This window comes from Cheilinus undulatus, linkage group 4 (assembly GCF_018320785.1).
Source record: "Cheilinus undulatus linkage group 4, ASM1832078v1, whole genome shotgun sequence".
Lineage (NCBI taxonomy): Eukaryota > Metazoa > Chordata > Actinopteri > Labriformes > Labridae > Cheilinus > Cheilinus undulatus.
In genome coordinates this window covers 23802334-23815888 of record NC_054868.1, presented here as the reverse complement: position 1 = coordinate 23815888, position 13555 = coordinate 23802334, and the positions used below count along the sequence as shown (strand labels likewise).

General features: G+C 38.1%; 1 protein-coding gene across 1 annotated transcript in view; it reads right to left on the bottom strand.

Moving 5' to 3' along the window:
- The window catches only part of helz (helicase with zinc finger), a 101157-nt gene that overhangs the window by 87019 nt on the left and 583 nt on the right, over window positions 1-13555 (bottom strand). The gene's annotated exons all lie outside the window — the stretch shown is intronic.

Below are 13555 nucleotides of genomic sequence, written 5' to 3'. Positions count from 1 at the left end.
TAAGTCTGAGACTGGCAGCGTGAGGAGCCACAGGAGAGAGAAAAGGCAATAAAAGATCGATCTTTGGATTTTATGGATCGATATCGGATTTTTAAAAAAGAACTGATCTAAATCAGAAAATCGATCTTTTGAACCCAGGCCTATCATTTGGAAAACTTTTTCCAAAGCAATGGGCTATTCCCCTCTTGTCAGACTTTGTTTAAACATATGTCAACACTAATGATGGGAATCAAGAACCGGTTCCATTTGGTTCAATCCATTGACATCATTTACACTTACTCTAAACGATTCCCTTATCGATTCCTTACTTCCCCATGAGGAAGCCATTTTCCTTCATATTTAAACCAGCGTTCAAGACTGCTTCGCTCTTTAACTCTGCTTCCATATGCTCCCCTCTCCTGACGAGGGTTTAAAAGCACTTATTAGGCAAATTTCTCCAATAGTACTGAAAAGTACAGAACTGCAGGAGTCACACACAAACTATTAAGTTCCCATAAGTTTCACTCTCACAATGTGGGAAATCCTGTGTAATCTATAAACCTAGGATGATTTTTAGTGCACCGTTATGTCACAAAAGCAAACATGATGAATGATGAAGGAAACGGTATCAGGTCACAGCAGAATGAGCGGCAGAAATCTTGACCATTAGCGCAGCTGCTCGCTTTCTCTCCCCCTCATTTGCATAAACACATACATGGTTTGGGTAGTTGTGTGAGTGAACATCATAATCAGTATTTTTCTCACAGGTGGCCGCAGGCCACTACGTAGCCTATCCAGGTGTAGTTACCAACATAATCGCCCTCCGCAATCAGTTAACTCATCCATAATCTCCCTTTTCTCCGGGCACTTCTCGTGCGTGTTTTCCTGGTGAGGGAGGCTCGTCCTAAAGCGGATCACAAAGAGCACGTAAGAAACACTTGCCGAGTGGTTAATAAAGAAATTGATCGAACATAGGACTGCTGTAATAGATTTAAGATCACAGAGACGGAGAGAGAAAGAGGAAGAGACTATATACAAGCTGGGGTAGGTGTGTGTGAGGATTATGGACCTGAGATGAGAAGATTAAAGTTTTAATCAAACCCCTAAACAAGTTTAAGAACAAGAAACAATCAATAAAACTAGAGAATTAAACTTCTGAAGAAACTGGGCTGTGAAAGCTCACTAATAATGTAGTTATAACCAAAAGCTTAAAAAATAATTGTATCCATTATAAATCGGGAGATGAATCCTACATCTTAGATTATTTGTTGAATTGTTATGTTGTTTGTATGGAGAGAAGGCTGATATAAATAATAAAGGTAAACTCTGAACAGGATATTGATGTGTACAATAAGACAATATAATTCCTAATGGTACTATTGATAATGCAAGTCAAGGGAATCGATTAAGAATGGAATCAATAAGCAGAATCAAAAGTGGGATCGATAACTCTTATCAATTCCCATCCCTAGTCAATCAAACAATCAAACTCTGTCCTGAAGATTTAAGAAGACCATTTCAAAGACATGGTTCCAGACTCATTTCCTATCAAACCCTGGGGCTGTTTTCTTTGCAGGAAGCAGGCAATCGACCCCCCAACTGAAAATAATAACTGACCAAGGGAGGCCAAGCAAAATCAATGATCAATCAACATCATCTGCAGGTTACCAGGTTATGTTGAACAGGTTTAATAAATGCAGCTAATAACCACCAGCCTTTGCTCCTCCTACACTGACATTGAGATTAATGTGCTTGAGTAATGCTCTGTTTGATATGCCAGTCTAACCTGGCCAAGCCTACATGCAACTTTACCACTACTTTCTTGATCAAAATACTTTCAAACTGCACAACAAGATGCTACACATTAATCATGCAGTTTTAACATCCAGGCAGTGAAGTGTAGGGTTGCAATGAATCGTCAGTGCTGTGAGCAAAATTCAGTGACAAAATTGGTCGCTGATGGTTTTTTTTTTCGATGATTCATTGGATGTGTGTTTTCATGCTGAACTTGTCCATTGCATTATTTTCCAGCAGAGAGATTGCTAAAGTTTGAGCCTCCTCATAATCTTTGCTCAGAGTTGCATGCAAATCTGTGACAACGACACAGAAACAAAATATATTATAATGGGGAGGGGCCAATGGATCATCATCGTGTCCAGATATTTATATACTCATGACCATTTGTATTTCTATGTGTAGTTTAATCGTTGAGTCGGTTCCATGGGAACTGCCTCTTTACTGGCTGTGTCCACTGCTAAATTGTTGATAGGTCAATACATCAGGTCAACTGGTATTATCATCATTTGTGGTTGAATTCTGACTGCTTTACTCTCAAAATGTCAGCCCTAGAGGATAGTTAATCACAACATGTTTTGAATATCAATGTTTGCAGAGCCAACAGCAGGGCATGTTGGACCAGCAGCATCCTCAAAAGTGCACCTGCTGTCACATTTTAATCATCAGTGTGTGTTTGTGTTTTTCTCTTATTGAGTGTGTGTCACTTATGAAATTATATATAAAATGCTTAGGAAACAGTCCATTTCTATGTAATAGTCTGTTGTTTGGTGTGTATGGAAGAGTGAGGGCAGCTGTGGTGGTTGGAGGATAGCACATCCACCTTTTGTTAAGTTCATTTAGGATGTGGTTGTGGTAGAAGAGATTATATTTCTTCTACAGAGGGCCGTGTGACTGCAGTTTTTAACAAACCAAAACATGTCTAGTGTTGCTGAGAAAATTGCAAAGTGAAGATACTTTATTGCTAATGTCTGCAAATTAGCATTAAATAACTAGGCTGACTTATAAGCCATGAAACAACAAACTGTTTGAAGATATTAATTGAAATATGCATTTCCTAATTAGCAGTACAGCATCAATCAAGTGACAGTGAAACAAAAATAGGCATATAAGGCTATAAAATGCAGCTCAGAGGAATCTAGCTTGCTCAGCATTGCATGAGAAACTTCACCCCAGTCAGAGATAACAAGAAGCAGTGTGCCCCTCTTTGCAGCAGCCAGCACATATCAGGGTGGTGAGGGTACACAGTGACCTGCTAGAAAACACAACTGCAACAAAAGCTCAACCTTGGCCATTAGCACAGTAACTTTTGGCCTTATTTCCACTTGACTAGTTTGATCATAGGCACGAGCAGGCAGAAAAATACGCTTCATCAAAGAATGCTTCCCCTGAAGCTAAATTATGGTTTAAATGTGCAAACATAAAAATGTATGTATAAATTCTAGTTGATAATTAAATCTCTGTAACAAGCACATGATGCTGGGTTTCTGTTTAAACCTTATCATAGCTTGAGTTAGTGCTGGGTACTTCATTAAGTTTCAACTTCAATTACAATTTTAGCTTCCCATGATCATGAATAGCAGATCATGAAGTTAAAACGATTTCTATGTTAAATGCTGCATTATGCTTGTTTGTACACAGGGTTTGTCTTCTGTTTAATGTTTCAGTGTTTGTTGTGATATTTTGGGCCTTAAAAGCATAGACTGTAGAAAGAATTGGACAAACCCCATGTGACGTCAGTCGTCTGCTTACAATAGTTGGAGTAAAATGGCTTTTCAAGCCAATCCGTGGATGCTTCCATATTGAAATTGCGGTCTCAACCAAACTTTGGATCAACCTAACGGCCTGCCCACTAAGCGTGACTTCCTGTCAGCCTGCTAGCTAGCATTCTGGTTGACAGGAACGGAGCCTCTGCCTGCCGAGCTATCTGTCAATGAAATGAGATGCGCCAATCAGCGTGAAGTGAGGTTTATCCTAAATATAACCCAAACAGTCGTGGTACAAAAAAATTCACCCCCCGTACAGTGAGAGCACAATAAGACACTGGCTAATGAGACACATTTGGTGTTTTGAACCAGGCTGTAAACCAGTTTATTTTGTGTCTCAAAACCAGCTGTTTAACATGTGTGCAGACGGAACTTCCGGGTTTCCTGCAGCCGGCCTCAAGCGGACAGTCGCGGTATAGCAATTTTTTGCACTTCCGCATTGGCTTTATTTTTTAGCACTGGAGGTTGCCGCTTGCTTAAAAGTAGCTAATTGTTTATCATTGATTTTATTAGGGCTTTTAAAGGATTACAGCTTCAATCATGATTAATTTAGGAATTTCTGAGATTAGTTGCGATTGATTTCATCTATATTACTGCATCTTAAAATTTCACTTTTTTGCATACAAAAAACCTTTGTCTCATTTTGGATTTTTCTGCTGTATCAAAGTAAGGGTGAATAACTTCTTCTTTGGATACAGACCTGCTTTTATGGGCAGATCACAGATTATTACATAAACTTAACCATGGAAAAAGGAACTTTTTAGGGATTTAGTTTCAATATCAATCACAATTTTGGCTGTCCAAGATCATGAAAACAGGATAACTGTGATTGAATGATAACTTTACCACATGCTGTATTATGCTTGTTTTGTGCACAGGTTTTATCATTTGGTAAATGTTTCAGTTTGCTGTGATATTTTGCTAACCTGACACGCCAGATGGATTTGTTTCAGACATCCATCTGGGAAAGCTTCAATAGGAAACGTTTGAGAAAAGGCAGATGATTTGAAAAAACTCGGAGTGTGATTGGGTGAACGTTCTGTCTGTCACATCTCTGCGGGCCAATCAGAGCAACAAAACATGTGACGTAGCCGCTATCGAGCTGCGCATGCGCAGCTACTGAGAAACAACACGAAACATGGCGACTATAGACATGTAAGTACTTGGCTTTTGTTGTTTTTGAAAAGAAAACAACTCACTGCTGTTCTTTGTTCTTCTTTTAACAAAGAAATGTCATCAAGTTCTTATATAACCGGCGCTTTAGCAGCATCCACGCTAATCTCCTCCTCCATAACTGCACCAGCTCCGACTCTGCTGCGCCTGAAAGTACTACCCCTTGTTGCTGATTGGTCCTGTCATTTTCTAACCGGGCCCAAACGGTTCAGATGGGAGCTTTGCAAGATGGATTCGCCAGTGAGAAACAAGGAAATGGATGTATCCATCTACTTTGCAAGGTTAATATTTTGCCTCAAAGTAATTCTTCTTGCTTATTTAACGAGATTATAGATTTTCAGTCATGTTTCTACTCATTTATTTTCCTTCAATGTTTATTTGTCAAAATGTTAAGAATGTTTAACTTTGATAAATGCACACGATGCAGATGTAGTAAAATTAATCAGTAACTGTGTTTTATAATCATGATATAAATACCAATAATAATAATCATGATTATGATTTTTTCCATAGTCGAGCAGCCATGAGTACATAAATAACGTATAGTAAATGTAAGTCTTGATGAATATATATATATGAATATATATAGAGAGAGAGTTTAACTAGGGATGCACGATGTTGGATTTCTGCTGCTATCCAATATTTACAAAATAATTCAACAATTTATTTGTTTGTATGGCCAATATTTACAGCAGATTTTTATAGCCAAAATTTCTGTTGTAAAAATGGCCAGCCGAAGCTTACAAGTGTGACTGATATCTCTGGGTGGGTCCACGCATTCAGATAAGATGCATTTCTGCACCACATACAAATTATGATTTTCTTGTGTCCTCTTTCGTGTTTTAAACCTATTTTCATTAGCATCATTTTCTCACAGTGATATTCATTTTAAAGAAATTAGGATTTTAAGTAACATTGTAAAGCCGATGGATGCACCCGTTTCCTTGTTTCTCACTGGCAAATCCATCTTGCAAAGCTCCCATCTGAACTGTTTGGGCACGGTTAGAAAGTGACAGGACCAATCAGCGACAAGGGGCAGTACTTTCAGGCACAGCAGAGTCATGACATAAACAAGCAGCAACAAGAGGCCTGTGCCGCATGGCAGAAGACATTAGCGTGGATGCTGCTAAAGCGCTAGTTTTATCAGAACTTGACGACATTTCTTCATTAAAAGAAGAACAAAGAACAGCAGTGAAAAAAAAGCGACATAAGTTGTGTACTGACATGTATCTGTACACGTGCACCTCGGTAGTGGCGACGACGTCATGTGTTTTGTTGCTCTGATTGGCCCGTAAAGATGTGATAGACAGGACATTCATCTAGTCACCCTCAGTTTTTTTTCAAAGGCTCTGCCCTTTCCCAAGCACTGTATGTCGAAGGTTTTCCAGATGGATGTGTGAGACTAATCCATCTGGCGTGTCAGGTTAGATTTTAAGAAGAAGTCCTTTAGATTCAGCTTTATTGATACAATCAGCTTCTGTTCACATGTATTTTTTAGGATAGTTACTTTAGCCTAGTTTATAGACTGGTAAGAATGACAAAAAGAGCTGATTTAAAGAGAATTTAAAATGGGATTCATTTCTACGACACATGGCTATGCTGAGAAGAATGAATCCTATTTTATTTTTAATGTTATCTGTTTTGTTTTGTTTTTTTATTCATAGAAGGGATACAGGGGTCAGGCAAACCCTAACTGACACAGACAGAGTGGTGGCGTTAGTTACACTCACACCCCCATGCAGCACACTGGATGAGATGGATGCAGACAGAGATCACTTTCAGTAGCATACATGGAAATAAATGCAAAGAAATCTATGATCATCATGTTTGAAATTTTTTTCTCAACGATAGATGTCTTCGTGAACATCACAGCCTCCATCCATAAGAAGACCCCAGTATAACAAAATGCCATAACATCACAACAGGTAAACCTCTCAAAGAGGCTTGTTAATGACTTGAACAATGAGAGAGCAGTTAATGTCAGCTCTAACAGTTAAAACCACAGGATTAGATCTGCCTTTGTCACACTCTCTCCTCTGCTGACTGCAATGTGTTTGCTTCCCCCTTTCCATTTGACTCACAGCAGACCATTTAAGACGCTGTCTCTTAAGAGCATAAAAATGTTTGCAAACTAAGTGCAGACTGGGGAAATACCAATCACTTTACACCCTTATGGTTTAGAAAAACACAAAAGGAGTTCTATATAGCTGAGCAAAAGTTCCTTTGAAGGACTAAAGTTTCACTCCACCTTTAAAGAAATGCATCTGCACTTCACTGGAAAGCACAACAGATGGGTATAAGCAAAGGTCTTCAACAAGTAGTTTATGTACACTATTGAGCCAGAGGATATGATGTAACAGATCATCAATAAATTATATTTCTTCAAATCTAAGCTCGTCCTATCACCCGTTGTGATATCAAATTAATTTTTGTTGATAATGATAGCCTAATCAGTGCTCCTTAGCAATTGATCTTTTCCATTGTCAGTGGAAAGACAAAATGGCACCACATTTTTAACAAAGGTGTTACAAGCTGAGTAGAGCATGAGGCAGAAAGCTTAAAAGACCACCGTTCCAACTGTTATATCTATTCTATATTGCTGAACAAACGTATTCTTAATATTTACATAGGGATTATTAATGATTCTGATCAACAAAAGATTTTTCCTTTTCTTGATATGACATTTGAACACATTATGACATTTTACTTATTCTCCTGATTACATCTGCGGTAATCAGTTATTTTTGTAATGGAGTACTATATCAATTCTTGATTGAGTACTACTGCAGTTTTTAAATAAGTCACTTTTGCCCACTTCAAGAGCAATAGTAGTAAACAAAGGAAGAAAGACTGTTTCCCTCAGTTTACAGTGCCGTGAAAAAGTGTTTTCCCCCTTTCTGATTCCTGATTGTTGTGCGTATTTATCACACTTAAATGTTTCCGTTCATCAAACCAATTATGATATCTCACAAAGACAACCAAAGTTAAAACAAAATGCAGTTTCTAAATGATGATTTTATTTATTAAAGAAAAAATCCAAACCTTTCTGGTCCCATGTGAAAAAGTAATTGCTCCCCTTGTTCAATCATGAATTAACTGTGATTAACCACAGTTCTTGGAAAGCTGAGTTCAATTTCACTGACCACACCCAGGCCTGATTACCGCCAGATTTGTTGAATCAAGACATCACTTAAATAGAAGCTGTCACACAAAGTGAAGTAGGCTACAAGATCTCAAAAAGAAAGGCATTGTGCCACGATCCAAAGAAATTCAAGAACAAATTAGAAACAAAGTGATTGAAATCTATCAGCCTGGACTCCAGTGAACCACAGTCAGAGCCATTATCCACAACTGGAGAAAAACTAGGAAGAGTGTTGAACCTTCCCAGAAGTGGTTGGCCAACCAAAATTATTCCAACAGTGCAACAACCACTCATTCAGGAAGTCACAAAAGAACCCAGAACGATATCCAAAGAACTGCAGGCCTCACTGGCCTCAGTTAAGGTCAGAGTTCAGGACTCAACCATAAGAAAGACACTGGGCAAAAATGGCATCATGGGAGAGTTCCAAGGCCGAAACCACTGCTGACAAAAACAAACACAAAGGCTCGTCTCACATTTGCCAAGAAACATCTTGATGATCCCTAAGACTTTTGGAGAAATATTCTGTGGACTGACGAGACAAAAGCTGAGCTTTTTGGAAGGTGTGCGACCTGTTATATCTGGCGTAAAAATAACACAGCATTTGATAAAAACAGCATCGTGCCAATAGTCAAACATGGTGGTGGCAGTGTGATGGTCTGGGGGTGCTTTGCTGCTTCAGGACCTGGACACTTGCTGTGATTGATGAAATAATGAATTCTGCTGTCTACCATAAAATCCTGAAGGCCAACGTCTGGCCATCAGTTCATGCCCTCAAGCTCAAGCACTTTTGGGTTATGAAGCAGGACAACGACCCTAAACTTACCAGCAAGTCCACCTCTGAATGGCTCCAAAAAACAAAATCATGGTTTTGGAGTGGCCGAGTCAATGTTCGGACTAAAATCCAATTGAGATGCTGTGGTGTGACCTTAAACGGGCAGTTTATGCTGGAAAACCCTCCAATATAGCTGAGTTAAAACAATTCTGTGAAGAAGAGGGGGCCAAACTACCTCCACAGCAATGAGAAAGACTCATCACCAGGTATCACAAATGCTTCATTTCAGTTATTGCGGCTAAGGGTGACACAATCAGTTATTAGGTTCAGGGGGCAATTACCTTTTCACCTAGGGCCAGATTGGTTCGGATTTTTTTTTCCCCCTTGAAATTTAAAATCATCATTTAGAAACTGGATTTGTATTTACAATGGTCATCTTTGTGGGATATTAAAATTGGTTTGATGATCCAAAACGTTTAAGTGTGATAAATATGCAAAAAAAAAAATCAGGAAGCAGAAAGGAGGCAAATACTTTTCCGTGGCACTGCAACTACTTGTACATTACAAATTAGTATTAACATGTTTTCTAAAGAAAATGCTTTTACAAGGTGTAATACAGTTCTGATGGCAATTTACCTTTATCAAAGTTAAAGGAAAGGGAGTTAAATAAATAAAGCCGATTTTGCCATAAAGAGGGTTTAGACATCCCTTCACAGGAAAAGTTTGGTGCTAACCCTTTATTTCTTATATAGTAGTTCATTTTTTTTCCTCCAATTTGCCATTACAGTAAGAAAAGATGTCTCTCATAGGGTGTTCACTTTTAATTTTTGCGACATTTTTGTTTGTGAGTTTATCCACTGTAAAAATAAGACTTTTTAACCCCATATCTGGACCTTTTAAGGGAACACATTTTAAGGGATAAAGCTGCTTCTGTGACTTGTTGAATCCTGACTGTGTGATGATGAACTCTGATCAATTTGCTCTCTGTCTCAGTCACTGTTTTTGGCAATAATGTGTTTCTATTTGGCAGGTGTCTTACTAGCAAAATGTAGTCTTGTTAAATACTTCGAGATACCAAAGGTTTTTGAAAAATACACTCTAAAAAAGATGTGAGGGCACTTAATTTTAAGTGACATAATGTATGACTTGTGCACGAGGAAGAGAACCAAAACAAGACTTGAATTGTGAAATCTGTCAGTGCTCTGTAAAATTGTTGCGTAAATCAGTGAAGTTTATGATTATAATTTATAATTTCCATAAATCTGCAAACACAAACCGACTGCTGTCTCATATAAGAAAATTGTGCATGCTGCACTTAAACTTGGAGATCTGTGTCATTTCATCCATGCAGTCTCTTTGCTCTCTGTGGAAAATGTTTTTGTTGACGACTGCCTGTCAACATCATTGCATCGTGTTCTTTCTAGGGATACACGATAATTATTGGTACCGATAATTTACGGGGAGGATAACAAGACAGTTTTTGCAAAATTTGCCCTCTTTTTTGCTCTCTTTATTTCTGACTAATGCAGCAAAAAGACAAACAAAAAGCAGACCCCCAAACATCTCCATTTGTTAAGCACAACAGCCTGTTATCATTTGGTTTTATTTCTGATTTTGCATGAGTCAGCTGAATTCTTGTTTAGTTGATTGAAATGTCAGATTTGACCACTTGTCGAGATACTTTAATTCAATTCAAGGTAAAAGGGAAAAAAACGTATGTCAGTTCTTTGTGTATGTTGTACAGTTTGGTACACAAATGTTTAACTAAAGAAATAACAGTTGTAAAGTCAGAATTGTTCTTTGTTTTTGATGTAAACACAAGTGATGTCAGAATTAGTTATAATTATCTTTGCTCACTACATATTAACCCCTTCTTAAAAAAATTGAAGAAAAAAAATGATCGGTTCTTATCAGTTATCGGCCTTCAGGAGTAGGAATTTATCGTTCATTGGCATCGGTTTAGAAAAATACTTATCGTGCATCACTAGTTCTTTCTCTTCCTTCATTATTTTCACACCTTTCATCATCTTTACTGCATGCTAGGTTACAATAACAGCAAAAACAAGTGCATTGTGCCACACAAATAACCGTCCGTGCGAAACACAGCCCCCCGTGCAACACAGCGCAATGTCCATCTAACACCACGGGCACATATGACTACATGACTGATTTAAGCAAAGCTACGAGACAGATTAATTGAGTAACTCGAATTACTCAGGACATTGTTTCAGCCCTACTCCTGGCATTTTTACTGAACAGATTTTAAACACATCATAATATAACCATCTGTCTGCTAAATAAATTGACTTTTAAACTTTTTAGTCTGCCGATTTCTTAACAGATTTCAAAACTGGATGGAAACTCTTTAACAAACAGGACTTACTACAAAGTTCGGGAGCACTTTTCAGTGCTAATTTGAGCAGATGAAGAAAAAACTGTCCTTTAGCAGTTGAAGACTGTTTTTTGATTGTATGCTACCCCCAGAGCAGCTGGATTCTTCTTCCAAGCCGACTGTTCAAGATACCGCAGTCTGGTTTGATTGGCTACATGATGCTGATGTGCTTTAGTTTGTGTCCCCTCCTGCAAGAACTGATGTAAACTTCACACCTTAAAATAAAATATTACATCACAGAACCCATGAGACTTGGAAGCAGTATCAATAAGCTAAAACAGTAATGATTCTCAGGTTTTGGAAAAATTCAGAACAGAGTTTTTCCAAACCAGGGTTGGATCTCCTTCCCTACTCACTGGTGAATTTGTTTGTATAAGCTAGTTGGTATATTACACAAGGCCACATAATGTTACATTGACATGCCATTAAGGTCAGGTTGGTAAAATGACTGTCTGGTGAAGGCAAATAAAGCATCATAAAGTTTACTAAAACTCAAAGAAACAGAAAACTATTTTTAGTTTTGGTGATTAATTTATTTTTAGGGGTTAAATTACTCACCTGAATATTGTAACAGTGAATGCTCTGAGACTTTTATAAAGTAGACTATTTGCACTGTTAAGCCTTGTGAAGAGGCTTAATTTTTTCTATTGTGCAAATTAAATCACAGAAATAATCACATGTAATAACTGAATCATCCATCACCTCGTGTAATTCAGTCATCCTTCCTGCATACTTGTTGCATTCCTCCATGGGAAGTTTTTGTACTGCTCTTGAGCAAAGTAAGTCAAGCATGCTGTTGAGTGAATAAAAACATCTTATTCTGACTGCACATTACACGATTTTAAGCCTGATTTTAGGCCAGATTTCTCTCCCCCAATGATCGTGGGGGTGTATCCTGTGTCTAAATTATTTTTGTAAGGGTCGACCAATATTGGGTTTTTCTGTGCACATATCAATACCAGTTATCAGTAGTTCATGAGACTGATAACCGATACTTGGAAATGATGTGCATTTATTATGACAGACAAAATGTACTTAATGTGACAGCATTTTTTTGCATGATTAAAAAGATAACGAAAACAATCAATTTAGCATTAGCTCTGTCAACATGGGAAAAAGCACAGAGCAACACAGCAGCAGCAGGAAAACACCAAGTGATGCTTCTTCCTGTGTCAGTGCCACCCAGGCCTCAAGGTTGACTGGCTGGCATATCAGTCATGTGATATCTAGCCAATCAGATAGTGTTTGGGAGGGATATCAAATGAGACTGTGGAGATTGAAAGCAAAGCCAGGGGGGCAAACACACCTCACAGTGGAGTCTAAGTAGTTCACCTTTTGATTACTGTATTCAATCACTTGTCTATAAAATAAAATACCAGGCTGACAATTGGTATCCCCCTAATTATCTGTCTAAATAATTCTCAAGTCAGAGCCTACCCAACCCCTACATCGTGAATATCAAACATGATTGATATTAACAATTCTAGGTTGTAAAGCCTCAGACCACATACCCATAACATCCAATGACAGCAAACAGACCGAGTAGCATCATCAACCAGATGTTACATCATGTTATGACTCACATATGACACAACTGCACCGTAATTCCAGCTACAATTTTACTCGTATTCTTTTTCCTTGTTTTGGATTTTTGCTGAATCGACTAGTGTGTATGCTCAGAGGATTATAAGGTAAAAGCCTTTTAAAGCTGTCCTTATGTCTGTGGTGTTTCATGTTTAAAGCCTTTTGAGATCTAAAAATCATCTAGTGTGGCCAGCCTTAGGCTGTGTTTATGAGGTCACAGTACACTATAAAGCTAAGTAAACTAACCAACCACTAAACCAGGTGATATAACAAAACACAAAATATGATCTTAACGGCACTGAATTGGCTGGTCTCACTCATACTGAAGCATTCCCACTTATTCTGTATTTTAAAAATACTTTTTGACATATGCAATACATAAGATAGAGGAAGCAATCGTATGAAGCCATTATCACAGTGGCAACATGTACTAAAACTAAATTTAACAATATTAGGTTAGTCACTACTTCAATCAACCCACAGAAAGTTTTGAAACATATTTGGCCAGCAAGATAAGCAAAATTACATGAAAAATGAAGCCAAACATGGGAGTTACAAAGCAGAGATAAGAGTAGAGTCCAAACCCAATGCATTATTTCACTTTGTAAATACTGACGTGAGTTAACAGTGGATCTAGTGGCTGCTACCGTATGTTAGTACTTGCAGACGTGCAACTTCAGAGGGGTGATAACAAACAGTTTGGCGGGATGCATTGGGTGGACACTTTTCTTGTTTTACATGCCCAGTTCTGTCATAACAGTACATGAGACATTGTTTTGACTGTTGTACGATGAAAGAGAATGCTAATTTTACAGCTGAATTTCGTTATAAAACCACATCGACTGCTCTCATCCCGACATAACGTTATCTGGCTTGACACTAACGCTAGCAGCTATGTGGGGACAACAAGGCTACAAAAACTTGCAAATTTCTCAGAGCTCATTTAAGAAATA